Genomic DNA, 11,401 nt, shown 5'->3' with positions numbered 1-11,401 from the left:
GGAAAACAAACAGATTTGCTCTCCTACCACGAAAATAAAAGATTGTCACTGTTGCTATAAATAACAACATGGAGGTCTTTTTATACATACATACATACATATATATATATATATATATAGTAGCAATGCAGATTTCACCCTTTTTTCTAGAAGGGTTTACTGATGACATAAAAACTAACAGAAGGAGGATATCTGGAAGGAAGCATGTATAATTAAGAGCAGAAGGGATTTCTACTTTGGTGGACCCTCTCACTGTAGCACATCAATAACATCCGTGTTTGGTGGCAACACGCTAGATACTAAAATGAGAGTTAATGGAGAATGGAACTAAAAATGTATAGTCATATACAGATAATTGATTGATTAGTTGATTGAGGTCCAGTGATCATGATCCATAAACTATGTCATCTTTGCACATCACATGTATTTTTATTGATATGATTAAAAATGTCAGGCCCCAAAGAGTATTTGGTAAGGCCTTCCAGAAACACACCTAGGAAGAAGTTAGTGAATCAGAGGGTCATGTTTTTACTCCTACAATGATGCTAAAGAAAAAATTTACTTGGAAGACGGATAAAAATCTACACCACTGAAATCTTGTCTATATTAGGGAATTTTACTGATAAGGCAAAATAATGTTCCACCAGCTAAGCCCCACTGAAGTTAAAATTGCTGGGAAGTTAAATATATACATATTTCTGCTGCCTTTCAGCACTTTACTGGTGGATCAATCAAAAGTGTTTCTCAGTAAGCTAATTCTGTCCCTGCCAGTGTGCTTTAGAGCATGTTCAAAGTAAATGGAATTTTTTTACGCATCCTTGTGCTAAATTTTAACAAATTTCTACTACGCATCAACTGAGATTTTTTGCAGAGACCAGAAAAGATATTCTGACAAGAGGGAAACTTCTTTCCCAAATTTTAAACAAGGAGATTAGAGCTTCTCTATATGGTCAAAATAACGCAATTTTGCTTAATGCCTTTATGGAAATTGATGAACAATTTGCTGAACTTCTCATTCTTTCTCTAATGCATTCCTTCCAGAAAAGTCAGACTGCAAGAGATATCCAGAAAAAAGAAACTTCTATCTAAACAGTTAAGATTTAAACCACCAGCTGAAATTATAGCCAACTCAAAACTGCCTCTTATAATGGAAATGTCAGACATCCTTACTTATAGGTCACCACCAGTTCTGCCTACAACAGAGTAATTTTTTTTTCACTCATAAAAATGAAAAGAGTTTAGGAAAAAAAAATCCACCTATTAAATCCAAAATCCAGGCTGTTCCTTCACTACCACTCTATCTTTGGGCTAGCCCTGCAGCTACAGAATTCCCACCCCACTTGTTTGCTGTGGTTACACAGTCCTGTGTTATTTCCACTATCTCACATACGGAGCCAAGAAGAACTTGGAAGATGAAAAGACTTTTACTTTCAAATATTTTCCTTTAGAAAGCAAAAAATTAAGTGTAATTCTATTAATGCATTGTGATTTTGGAGAGACTGCTAAAGTCAGGAAATTCCAAGTCAATGCTATATTATATGCATTGTGCAGATGTACCACTTTCTATTCCTCTTTTCCTTGTTAAATATAACCTGTTGTGTAGTACTTGTATTACAGAATGTGCAATGTGGTGGTTTCTGCAGCAATGCTGGAACCACCACCCAGAGGAGATTAGTTATATCTGAAAGCGGATAGACAAAGTGTAAAAAAATGGCTGAAATCAAGCCAGTTTATGCCAGAAAAATGAAGATCGTATTCTGTTGGACCTTAACTTCAATAGATTCAAAACACTGCTCATTTTTAGAGAATTTCCCGGGAACTCTCACTGATGTCATACCTCAAGTAGTTTTGTTTTTTGTAAAACTGTATCATAAAAATTAGTAACCAAAATTCGTAATCAAAATTCTAGTTCAAATATAGTTAAAACATATTGAAGTTTTCTTGTTCTTCTTCTGTCCTTCATTATTCTGGAACGCTGCATTCCAAAACACTAAGAAATATAAATTAAGCACATTTAAAAATGAAAAAAAAAAAAAGTTCTCAACCTACTAGAAGTGGTTTAAAGCTTATCCTAGATGTAGGCCGTCTTCCTCAATTATCAGCTGGTGCTTTCGCAGGTCTTCCAGTCTGATCTTGCTTCTTTGTTCTGCTCAATAGCAAGATAATGGGCGATTTCCCCAGCGTGCAGAGGTGCGGGAGAGGCAGAGGTGTCGCGGCCGGTCCTGCCTTAGCGGCCGCGAGTGAAGGGCAGAGGCGGCGGCAGGTAACGGCGTGGGAAAGTGCGCCGGCGGGAGCCGGGCACGGTCCCTAACCCAAACCCCAGGATGCGCTAATTAGTTCTTGAAGCTGTTGGCTGTCAAATGCAAATGAGAACAGTTTTCAGAAACTTCTGGTTTGTGGTTCCTTTAACCAAGCAGGAATTACACACTAGGAGGCAGTTTCTTTGCTTGCAATTTCAAGCCTGGTTTTAGCCAGCATTTTGCCAAAAAGCTCATTTGCTGCGTTTTCACCCCAAGTCGCACTTTTACTTCTTCTCTTGTTGGCTTTTGGGCTCTTGGGTTGCCTTTCTCTGCCTTTTCAAAAGACGCTTCACAAACCATCTGTGACACACAGTTGCACACATCTCTCCTTTCATCTACAGAGGTGACTCCAGACAATATTGTCTATGGTTAAGTTTTTGGTGATTAATTGTTTCAGCTGGGTCACTCCAAGAAAGGAACTTAACTGCTTTTTACTTTCACTGGCCTTAAATGAATGCAAATACAGGCTTTCAATGAATTTCATTGAATCGATCTCATAAGTATATAAAATGCTACAAAACAGGCATCCAAAAATAATCAGATGCTATGCATGGCAATTTAAGCAAGGAGAAATGGAGGTTACTCACCAGTAACACCCAGTTACAAGAGATGTGGCACTGATACTGTTTTTTAGTTAAGCCCACCACAAGCAGCTCTGTAGAGACTTGCTAATGATTAATAGGTCACTCTAAAACTCTTTCTCCACTAGAAATCCTTCTATTGCTATGCAAGCAATAGGGATGAAGCTGGATTTTGCCTGCAATTGCAGCTCTCAGGTACCGTGGGGTCATGGGTCTCTCCTTTCATTTTTCTGAATATTCGAAGGAAGAGACTATGAAAGCACTCCTGCCCTCTTGTTTCCTTCCATAACTTCCTCAGATCTTCAACTGTAATTAGGACTCCCAAGGGAGAATTTGTATTCACTTAATGCTGACTTGACTCTGCACAATGTGGTGAGGTACCAGCCAAACACCTCCTTCCATTCGTTGCAAAGAGCACTGCTTTCAGGTCACGGCTTCCTCTTCTCTTTTCTTTAAGTGCCTTCTCCACATTCTCACTCAGGGAACAGTTTGATAAGCAGCACTGTCAGGTGAGGGGGGACTATTCTTGGAGTGATGGATGTAGCACTGTCACAGCTGCTGACAATTGGTCAGATGTACTCTGTTGAGGAAAGATGTGGCTAGAGCGCTACAGAGCAGCCCTGAGAATTTCATAACAGAAAATGAGAGCAAGGAGATTGCCTCTATCCTTGCGCAATGTGATCTAATCCTTAATGAGAAAGGCGCAGGGACAATCCTGAAGCTCTTTTCAGCACATACCTTAACCCATCTAATCTTCATCAGGCACATGACAGCTCCTTCATGTTGTGCGTAACACTAACCCAGTAATTTCTTAGACTCTTTGACTCTCTTTAGACAGGAAGGTTATACTCACTTAGTGTCTAACGCAGGAGTTGAGCTTTCATCTTGTGCCACTTAGTATCTAGCTTCAGTATATCCTGATTCAATACGGGCAAGTTGAAATACTCCTTCCAGCACTGGAATGATGTTTTTCTTATAAAAGGACCCCAGATGGTCAGACATCAGAAAAGAGGTCTCTTAGCCTGAAATGGATAGAAATTTAAAAACGGGAGATTGCTAGTTTCTGAAATCAAATGGCATCTTCTAATGTGAAAGATGCAAAAATGACTGCTAAATGGTCATCTGAAACTTACGTGCTCAGGCTTCAGATTAGTGTCCTTTTACCGATCCCTACGTTTGCCTTTTGAGAGCTTATTTATAACTATTTGTAGGAAGTCTGGTGATACATTGCAGTCCAAGGAGCACTGGATCCTCACAAGGAAGCCTAAGCCTTCCCATGACTTTTAGGAAGTGATAGATCAGCACATTTACCTTCCATAAACTGCCTAGGAAAATACAGGGAAAGCCATACGGCCCAAGGAAGCATCTCCTAAAATTAGATACCACTTAACATAGTACCTAATCGTAACGCTACAGACCCTACATCTGTTGGAACTGGGCGTAGCATGAAATGTCAAATGCAGATTTAGATGCGAGTAGGACTGCAGAAGGGAAATTAGTGTCTTTGGCATCTTTTAGTACTGAGGAAGAAAGATATAGCTTCCTGATGAGTTTGCCGAGATTCTGATGGGGAGGAAGGAATTAAAGGTTTGGAGAAATCTGAATCTTTTTTCCAGCAGTAAAGTGGAATAACAGTATTGAAAACTTTTCCAGCTAGCCACTTCTGTATATTACTCCACCCTAGAGATTCAAAGATTTATACTCCTAGCTGGTAATTATCATTATAGTAGATGCTGTTTGAATAGAAACATCAAAATACATCCAGAAATACTCTTCTTGAATAAGGATTTTGCCATGTTGTGATTTTGGCTAGTTTCTCAAAGTGTTTAGGAAGCTAACTCTGATGAATCAGAAGTCTCTGACACGATGATGACCTCCCCTACATTGTATGTCGAATAAATCAAAATCAAAAGTAAGTATCTGCCTAGAATTTTCTTTTGTGAAAATTCTAAGATTGTCTTCATAGTGGGGTTCACATAGCTTGCATAATTGGGGAATATGTGGCCAGGGAGGAAAAAATATATTAATAAATCACTGAGTACGCAGCTGCTCAAGGCACAGAAAGGCATGGAGGTAAGGTAGACAGAACGATATGGGATCAAAATTAAAACTCTATGGCTGAAAAGGGAAGCACCAATATTTCCATTGTAATGCTGTCATCCCTAGGCTGAAAAGGGAAGCACCAATATTTCCATTGTAATGCTGTCATCCCTAGGATCTAGGTGTAGCTGCTGAAAACAACATTGACTATGCAAGTGGAAATGGTAACTTCTTCAGGCACTTCAAATAAACGGGAAAAAGACTGAGTCCTCAGATCCTGGTCCAGCGTAGTACTTTAATTTGAATTACTTCTGTTTTTAGTTTACTAATGCACCGGGACTTGAACTACAGTCTCTGCTGTGGTGGTAGAGAATCTCTTGGGGAGGGATGGGGCAGGCAGATGTTGGTATAACCAAGAGATTATGAATCCCAGCCAGATCCATGACTTTGTGACCTTCCTAATCTTTAAAAATAGCTTTATGCCCGTGTGTGTGTATATACAAACATATGCTACGTAATAACAGATCTACACTATGTTATATAAAATTGTTTTGCGTATTTTGTAATAATCTGAAATGCAAGAAAAGCTAGTGAAAGAAAGGTACTGAGCGCTTGCCAAGTAGCACATTAGAAGAAGCATCGAGTAGCAAGAGAAAGAACACACAGTTGAATTTACATAAAATATTTCTATTTCGGTTTAGTTACCTGTTTCGCTGTGGCCCATTTGGTGATCCCTGGTTGGTGGATGTTCTGTCTAGTGTGTTCTACGTACGCAGAATGGCTTGTTTGCTGAATTTGGCATTTAAGTCTGGGTAGTCTACGGGGATGGACAGGTCTGTCTGGTTGCTTTTTTTTTCTCCAGTTTTGCCCAAGTCAACAGAAAGGGTAATCCATCACTATACCACAGAAAAATGGCTGGGAAAACAGTGCCAAAAACGTTTCTTTAGGATTCATACCAGTAGACCTCAGTTTAGGGAGAATGGAGACCCAAGCAGTGTGCATGTTCTTAAAATGCAGTTTCAGATGCTGTAAAACTAATGAAGTACATTACTACTAAAGAGAAAATGTGATTGCAATTTAGTCTGACTCAGACTAAGACCACACTGTAGTTAAAACGTCTTGAAATAGACTTTGAAAAACAGATGTTGCATATAAGTTCCTTTTTTATAGGAGAAATTAACAAGTAGTTGCAAATATAATTTCTCAGACCTTCTGGGACAAACACTTAGGCAAGGAACAATGTTAAGATAAAAATGCCAAAGAACCTATAAATACGGTTTAGGAGCCGAGTAGTCCTTGTGAAATAATCATCAACTACAGATAAAGCAGTCTAAGGTTAAATATGCAAGTGAGTGCAGTAGTCCCGAATTCATGGTGAAGAATGCTATCCTAGTGAAGAGCTTTTGCACTTTGCAAATTAATCTCACACCTAAAATTAGCAATGAAACCCGTGAAATCCTTGTCATTATTTAGAATAGATGTCATTGCGTCAAAGTACTATTGTTAATAACGATTAAGCCATTTCTTCTGTCCTCTTCTTCAAGATGCTGCAATGATGAATCCAAATACAAGCATGCCTGGTTGCAGGAGCAAACCTCAAGCTTTTGAATAATACATCTTTGCAGAACAAGGTTTTTGCAGTTAACCTCTCCAAGCTAAGAATGCCTCTCCTTTTATAAACATTTGGCTGAATTACAAATATAAGATGAAAGAGCAAATTTTTTTTATGGCACAACAAATGCTTTTTTGGCATAAGGAACTGTGGGTTTTATGGCACATTATAGGAAAATCCAGAGAGCTGGTATTGCCTTATGAGAAAATGGTGCTCAAAAGCACTCAGCAAAAATGACACCAGTTGCAAGCCAGGCAACAAATTCTAGCATTTTTTACCCTCCAAAGCTGGGAGTAGAAGTTACAGCTAATTGCACAACACAGAGAGATGAAGAAAGTCAACTCCACAAACTCTTAACAACCTCATGACAGGAAAACACCTCATACTGGTCTGCTGTGGTCCTTTCCAATCCTATAGCAGCACCTGGACCTACACGGAGTGAAAAAATCCCTACCACACACAATCCATCCTTGCACTGAAATGCTCTTCCCTGATCCAGTAAACTAAACTCACAGACACTTTACGCTAGATTTTAAACAGCTCTATAATGCCAAGAAATTTGATCTGTGCACCCGACTTGCTATTATACTATTGTCCATTTCATACGATATGTTTGTATCTACCAGACAGATTCTTTTTATCGCCACATAGGAGAATCAGGCCAACTATGTTGAGTGCATCAATGCTTCAGCTCCCATCTCAGAAAACAATCATTACAGTATCTGTGTGTCTGCTTAGGTTTGCTGAGATCTCTTAAGCAAAATCAGATTTCTAGTTGTATTTATTTGTTTTGGTAGAAGCTTTTTTTTTTTTGGTTCTCCTTACACTAATTCTGTATATTCAGAATACAGACTGCAAGCTCCAAATCTATTACAGCTCAGACACAACAGCTTTCCTTTACGTGTTAACAAACATTTCCTGCAGAAGTGCTATGCACTTTACAGCAAGAAAAAACAAATGACAAACAAGAGATAACAAATGAATAACATCTAACATTAAAATACGTTCCAGCAATACAAAACAAACATAAATGAGAAGACTATGCAATGAAATAATTAAGAAATGAATTTGAAGTTGGGATTTAAAGAGCTGAGTGAGCCAGCTGTACAGATACTATAACGAAGAGAATAATTCCAAATGAGAGCCAAATGAGCGGTAGCACAATACTGGGAGAGAGCAAACAGCAAGAGGGGGTGGGGAATAGAACTAAATCAGAAACAGAATGCAAGTTACAGAAGGAAACAAACATGAACCATATGGAAAAATATTCACAACACATTAGTGTTTAATTAGATAATATAATGGATAAGGACACTTATGCAAAGTCATCATAAACAAAGATGAATGAAAATGTGCTACTAATAAAACCGGGTAATCTATCTGAACTACAACTGTAATTTGATCATCACAAACTCAGATGTAATTTAAAACGAAAAATAATATTTTGATATGGTATTTTGCTACTGTATTTAGTAGCAGGAAAAAAACTATCAAAGTAGATGCTCTCTACTGAATTTACAGTACCTTGAAAACAAACCCCAAAACACCACAACTATTTGCAATCTAACGCTTGTACACAGATTTACATTCCAATTTTATTTTGAACACCCAAAAGAGGCCTTTTGGATGAAGAATGTGGAATGGCCTTTTCAAATTTTTCCTTTACCAAAACGGGGGTGTGTGCGTGTGAAAGCTGCTTCCATATTTGCTTCTAAACCCCACAGAACACTTTCAAGACTAAAACTGGCATAAGAAAATCAGTTTGTAGGTCCTACTTTTTTTTTTTCATATATTTAACTTTATAAAGCCTACCCAAGTGACATAAAGTATTAGCATAGGTCAATTGCTCTCAAGAGAAAAACAATATGCAACAGGTAAGGCAAAAGGAGAACAAGAGAAACAAAATGGTTTTGAAAGCCTTTGTGATCTTCAAAAACACTTTTTCTTAGCAAGGAAGATTTCTGAAAGGAAAATACATATATGCAAGTCATTATAGCTAAATATAGGTATGTACACATTGATGCTTGATGGCAGTTAACATCCCTACACTTAGGATCTTTCAAGAGATACAGCTTTTTCAAGTTACATAAGATATATGACAATTTATCATCAGAAAACAAAGCTTCAAGTTTTCAATGAACAGATAAATTCATGGTAAAATACAGAGACAGAAGATACTGTAAGTTGAGAGTTCAATAGGATCATTTCTCCCAATAAATATTTACAAACTCTACTCTAAATAAATGTGCAAATTTCAAGGGGTTTTACCATTTTATGACACTGTATAACATTGCAGGGTACACCTTTCAAACTTATCAGATTCACTTGGAAGCAAAAATAGAAATCAAAAGACAATTTGGAAAGACACTAAAATGGTATGTTGATAGCTCTGAAATTCCATTTTTCAGAATTAGTTCTTCAGATATTTGCAGTCAAGCAGCATGCTTATGAGTCGTTGTTCTCCTGCTAATCTTCCAATAACAATTTCTATAGAGAAGCAAAAATATATCTCCAAAATAGAAAAAAATTGCCAATTAATACAAAAAGTAAATGTTAGGGAAATGAAATCCCCAAAAAAAGGATGGAAGTGAAAATAGTTTCACTAAAGGAAATTAGGAAAAAAAAACAGAAAATCTGCATAAACAAGAAACAATTCACTGAGTCATTCTCCACTGTAATTTTAAAGGGATTCAGCTTAGTGAATGAAAATCTAGAATACTCAAGAATGAAACTCATTTCATAAACATGCATAAGGAGTAGGCATACAAGTCGAGGACTGTTTATTTATATTTAATCATATATTGAAGAGATTATAAACTGAAATACAAGATACACGACCATTTTTAAAATGGCAAAAGCCATCTGCAATAATCATTAGCAGAAAACATTCCGGGATGATGTGGTTTTCCAGCATCCATACTCCAGTGTGAGTATTAAACTGTTTTAATTGCTATCTGCAGACAATGTAAATAAAGTTAAAAAAGATGAAGTACAGTAGATACACAATCTAACATGTCAACTACATTATGCCTATTTAAATAGCCTAAATTCCTACAGAAATTATGTCACTACAGACAAGGTAATTGTCATGGATAACCACTGCCTTAGAACTCTTCCTTTAAAGAAATATATTTCCAAAGCTGCCACGTTTAGGAGGATGCACAAAATATACCGTTCTTCCTAGATTTCACATGTTGCTGCAATAATTAATTTCTATTTCCTTGCTTTAAAAGTCAGACGGAAAGCTCTGCCCCACAGAGAAAATAGAATTTTTGATTCTTATTTTTGCAGCACAAAATATTTCAAATCACATACGTTGTATTCATATATTGCAGAACACTATAAAGATAGTAATAATGTTAATAAGTTGGTTTGCATCCAGATTAGAAGAATTTATTAGGCCAATGCTATATTTGACAGTGGCTGCATCCCTTATTATGATACTTTTTAGTACAGTAAATAAAAGGAACTTCTTACACAGAGATGCAAGGTGCCTAGGTGCATAGAATAAATATATCACAGTGCAAAAATCTATTTGCAAGTTGTGAATGAGAAGCTTTCCACAGGCATAGTGTCTGAGGTAATTGATAACTGATGCAAAACACTATCCTCTGCTTGGTTTGGTTTCTAGACCCCCTTAGTATCAAAGACAACATATACAGTGATTGCTTTGGTTTTCTCATTTAATCAAAACCATAGCAGTGCCGTGCTAGGAATCCTCCTGCCAGTTTCAGTTCTGCTCCTCAGAAACTAGTGGGCAGTAAGAGTTGCCACTGGTTTCTTCCAGCTGCACAGAAATCTCAAGAGACTAACACTCAAATAGAGGCTACAGCTACTTGGAAGAGAACAATAACAAACACCAGGAGACTGTTTCTCTCCTCATTCTCCTAGGAAACCCAGACTGCTCAAAATGAAGAGACAAGACTTTCTATCCAGAGGTGAAAAGTGACAAAACTGAATGAAAATAAGCTCTCTGAAAGTTACTTAAAGGGGAGTCTCAAAATTGTCTGTGCATGCAGGGGACAATTGTCATAAATCTCCTAATATATTTATAAGTCAATTATTTTTATTTTTGTGACTACATTCTAAAATATCACATTTTAAGGAACTGAAAATTAAGCATGAAAACCTGTACATGACATTTCGGTTAACACCTTAAGCACTCATTTGCAAGCAGTTTCACAGGCATGGATAACTGCTATATAAAAATTGGACAAACCAGGATGTTGATATTAAAGGAGATACAAGTAAGATTTTTGTCTCACATTTCACCATTTATGTTGCTTTCCACTTTGTAATTAAGTTACTTAAGAAAATTTTACTGACGAGTCTCATTTTTATCTCATAGTTGGTTTCACGTGTGGTTCTAAGCTACTATTGTATTTGGTTTAGCATCAGCTGGGAGTTCTGAACTCCAAAGAGTTGTACTAGTCCATGAGAACACTTCCACTGTTTGACTTGTTATCCTTCCTTAAAAAGTATCAGCTAGATCCTCATCAAATTGGGGAAGTCAACAGCAGATTTACACTGGCTAAAGAGATATATCTAAACACTGAACCTAAACTTACCCTGTTTTCAGAACTGTTACACAAATGATTGATACCTATAAAGACAGGCAGCAGCTGTGTTCATGTGAATACCCAAAACCATAACTCATGTATATTTTCCAGAATACAATTAATTAATTTTGAAAAAAACCCTTTAGATCTTTACCTAACTCTACATCCAACTCAAACCTATACTCCTTTTTCTAGGGCTCAAGCCACTATTTTTCTGGGATCAATCATGCAACTGTATCCTTTGAGCTTATGATTCAGTTATTTGCGTTAAGCATTTCCGATTTTACTGGTTTCCAAGGAAGCTTCAGC

General features: G+C 37.2%; 1 long non-coding RNA gene across 1 annotated transcript; it reads right to left on the bottom strand.

The window, feature by feature from the left end:
- Window positions 1-886: 886 nt before the first annotated feature.
- On the bottom strand, window positions 887-5,994 carry LOC138066293 (uncharacterized). The gene is made up of 3 exons (XR_011139578.1): window positions 5,627-5,994; window positions 3,735-3,903; window positions 887-3,461 (listed from the first exon to the last, which is right to left on the bottom strand). It is a non-coding gene; the product is annotated as an uncharacterized lncRNA (long non-coding RNA).
- Window positions 5,995-11,401: the final 5,407 nt, after the last annotated feature.

Source organism: Struthio camelus, chromosome 2 (genome assembly GCF_040807025.1).
Source record: "Struthio camelus isolate bStrCam1 chromosome 2, bStrCam1.hap1, whole genome shotgun sequence".
NCBI classification, from domain to species: Eukaryota; Metazoa; Chordata; class Aves; order Struthioniformes; family Struthionidae; genus Struthio; species Struthio camelus.
This window is presented reverse-complemented; position numbering and strand designations above follow the sequence as displayed.